Source organism: Lampetra planeri, chromosome 43 (assembly GCF_965212315.1).
Source record: "Lampetra planeri chromosome 43, kcLamPlan1.2.h2, whole genome shotgun sequence".
In the NCBI taxonomy this organism is placed as follows: domain Eukaryota; kingdom Metazoa; phylum Chordata; class Hyperoartia; order Petromyzontiformes; family Petromyzontidae; genus Lampetra; species Lampetra planeri.
The window spans coordinates 489,122-493,323 of NC_136149.1; positions in this window are offsets into that span (position 1 = coordinate 489,122).

Below are 4,202 nucleotides of genomic sequence, written 5' to 3' on the forward strand. Positions count from 1 at the left end.
TCACGGTACTCGAATTGTAGATGTTGTGGGTTTACTCTCCAACACACGGGTGTGCTGTACTAGTAACTAATTGACACGTTCTGTTTCCGTGACAAGCCTGACTAATTGGCTGTGTCGGGTGGTGGCGGGTTTAACGACACATTTATACATTGACGCTAATCCAAACACCTCTATTATGGATAACATTGGTCGTGGAAGCCGACTGCTAATACGTGTAAAACTAGACGGGCGAGGAGCGGTAGTGCAGCCGCCCGAGTTCGATTCCAGCTCACGGCCACCAACACCAGTGACGAATATCCCAACCGGTCCTGGGCCCCCTCCTCTCGTGCGGTCTCAGCCTCTAACGAGGGACACAGAAGACGCCCCGACATGATGCTGGCCACCCACCCCTTCCTCGTGTGTGCCATGCGCAGTCTGTTCAGGCTCAACGGGGGGTCTTGGTCATTATTGCACTGGAGGTCAATGAGATGGTTTTTCTCGGTTCGGGGAGGCCTGAAACCAGCAGTGGACTGGTCAGCACGAATTCTAACACAACGGGGTGAGTGAGACGTGTGCCTATCTGAGTCGTCATTGATACTGGGGGAATCCGATGAGCTATAAAGTTATTTAATAAGGATGTCCAGTGGTGGTGGGTGAAGAATACCACAACAACAAACTACACAAGAAACACGTTTGGAGTGCAGAATATAGGAACGGTAGGCAAATCACTAAAAGGAATCCAATTATATTTTATTTGACCAGACAAAGCCCACCTCCTTGAGAAGCGAGCGGACCACACAATGGGAGGAGCCCCCCTCGCCCGCCACAACCACCCACGCTCCTATCGAGGCCTGAAACTCATTCAGCAATAGGTGCTCGCTAACAGCACTCGCCCCAGCACCTCCTCGGGGTTAAGAGGGAGACCCCTTTGTGTTCCTTTCTCAAGTCTCCCTCGTGCCCCGCACTGGCGATGCGAGGTCTGGACTTGTGCCACGGCCTTGACAACAGCTGTGGCCACTTGCTGGATTCTTCTTAAGTGACGGAGATACTCGGCACAAAGATTTACCGGAGCGCATTCTGTTAAACTTCATTGTATAACGACAACATGAACAAAATAAAACCCACGTTGAGAACTTGGTCTAGCAAGTCGACTGCTTCGTCTCATCCCCACTGTCATTACCCTGCAGGCCGCAGGTCGCCATTCTACGTGACTTTACCGAAAGAACCAAGAAGAACACTCAGACACTCACTCCCCTCGCACCGCTCACATTTTGGGATTCCCTGCCATCATCATCATCATCTCTTTTCCCCAAGCTCGTAGCATAAGTAACTTTGCTTCATTAAAGATACTTGTTTTACACATATATTATATAGTTATAATGTTGATAGTGTTAGGATACTGGAAACCAGATTACCCAGAAGGCTCACACATACAAAGGGAGCCACACTTAAAGGTCTGCACAGATGTATTCAAGAATCCACTGCCGTACTGCCATCTTCTGGCCACTACGAAGGCTCGCCATCCAACATCTGTTGTTCCCAGGCAAGCCTTCCCAGGCAAGTACTCACCAGGCAAGTACTCACCAGGCAAGCCTTCCCAGGCAAGTACTCACCAGGCAAGTACTCACCAGGCAAGTCCTCACCAGGCAAGCCTTCCCAGGCAAGTACTCACCAGGCAAGTACTCACCAGGCAAGTACTCACCAGGCAAGCCTTCCCAGGCAAGTACTCACCAGGCAAGTACTCACCAGGCAAGTACTCACCAGGCAAGTACTCACCAGGCAAGCCTTCCCAGGCAAGTACTCACCAGGCAAGTACTCACCAGGCAAGTACTCACCAGGCAAGCCTTCCCAGGCAAGTACTCACCAGGCAAGCCTTCCCAGGCAAGTACTCACCAGGCAAGTACTCACCAGGCAAGTATTCACCAGGCAAGTACTCACCAGGCAAGTACTCACCAGGCAAGCCTTCCCAGGCAAGTACTCACCAGGCAAGTACTCACCAGGCAAGTACTCACCAGGCAAGTACTCACCAGGCAAGCCTTCCCAGGCAAGTACTCACCAGGCAAGTACTCACCAGGCAAGTACTCACCAGGCAAGTACTCACCAGGCAAGCCTTCCCAGGCAAGTACTCACCAGGCAAGTACTCACCAGGCAAGTACTCACCAGGCAAGCCTTCCCAGGCAAGTACTCACCAGGCAAGTACTCACCAGGCAAGTACTCACCAGGCAAGCCTTCCCAGGCAAGTACTCACCAGGCAAGTACTCACCAGGCAAGTACTCACCAGGCAAGTACTCACCAGGCAAGCCTTCCCAGGCAAGTACTCACCAGGCAAGTACTCACCAGGCAAGTACTCACCAGGCAAGTACTCACCAGGCAAGCCTTCCCAGGCAAGTACTCACCAGGCAAGTACTCACCAGGCAAGTACTCACCAGGCAAGTACTCACCAGGCAAGCCTTCCCAGGCAAGTACTCACCAGGCAAGTACTCACCAGGCAAGTACTCACCAGGCAAGCCTTCCCAGGCAAGTACTCACCAGGCAAGTACTCACCAGGCAAGTACTCACCAGGCAAGTACTCACCAGGCAAGCCTTCCCAGGCAAGTACTCACCAGGCAAGTACTCACCAGGCAAGTACTCACCAGGCAAGTACTCACCAGGCAAGCCTTCCCAGGCAAGTACTCACAGGCTCAAACTTTGTGCAGCTTCCAATATGTGATGCAATTGGAAGGATGGTCATAGCACACGGGATGTTGATCACTCGGTCATTGTGCGAGATGTTAACTACCTCGCCTGATGTGCAGGAGGTCGTGGGATCAATCCTGACGCCTGTATAGTTTGCATCTTCTCGTCCTGGTCGTGTGGACTTTTCTCCGGGTCCTCCGGTTTTCCCCTGCACATTTAGAAACACGCGTTTAGAGTGTTTGGCTGCTATAAATTCCCACGTTGTAAGCCACTTCGGTGAGCTGTTATCTCCGGCCAAGTCGCGTCTGAAAAAGAGAAATACAGCTCAGTGGGCCCATCCTGGTAAAAATAACATCGTAGTTTATTAGTTTTGGAATTAACCACACGGCGTGAAACAGGATTGACTCTTCCTGAAAGTGAAGAGAGTCTCCATTATTGTTCTCACATCTCTGTCGGTTCAGTGGCAGAAATTCCACATTCCTATGTCAGGAATCGTATACAGTAGTAAACTGGTAAGGGGCCGTCCAAAAATGACGTCACGCACCTATGGGGGGGTCAGAAATTTGTGGCGATGTGTGACGAGGGGAGGGGTGAGAAATGTGACGTCACATGAAAATGCGCAACTTTAAATAAATATACACAACACGTTCTACTTAATTAAATAGACGTTTTAATAAAGGTTTTCTCCTATAACGTCAGAGTGCAGCGCTACATTAAACACGCACTACAACGACAATCGTTTAAAGCGATTTGAAGCATTTTTTCTTTTTTTGGGGGGAGGGGGGCAGAGCTTTGTGACGTCATATTTGAGAGGGGGTCTGACTTTTTGTGACGCCGTGCGACGATGGGGGGGGAGGGTCAAAAATCGTCCAAAATCGCGTTACGTCATTTATGGACGGCCCCTAAGGCGAACACAATGAACCGCCCCCCCCCCCCGGCTGTACCAAGTGGTGCTGCCTTCATTGACTCCAGTGGGGTCAACAGATGTCTCTCACGTTGAGCCTTGACCATCATCTCAGGCTTATAGGACACTGACTCTTTTTTTATGTGAAGCAAAAGTTAGTGGTGCATTGTGTAACCGCCTAGCTGTGCACGTGTACGCGTTGGACAGCTTTGTACAACTTTACTGACCCCCGGCACATGTTTATTGGGTGCCTTTTAGGGTTTTTTTGGTTTCGTGACCGCCTTGTGACCCGCAGAACTCCGATTCTCGACGGCGATCGGCCATTTCAGGTCCCAGAGAGAGGTTGGTGGGGAGTTTTTTCTTCTTTCTTTATCCGGCTTAATCTCTCCCAACAAGGAATCCGGAAATTCCCAACTCGCAGCTTCTCTCCAAAACGAAACAGCTGAGAACGAATCGGCAAGTTGAAGAGTCACCTCCTCCTGGCGCGCGCAGCCGAGTCTCGGGTTGTTGCACACGCCACGGAGTGGTCCAGATGTCTTGTGACCCCCCCCCCCCCCCCCATTATAATTAGTGACCCCTAACATTGTTTTACTTTGCATGTTAATTTTAGTTTAAAATAAACGTCACTTTAAAAAAATATTGC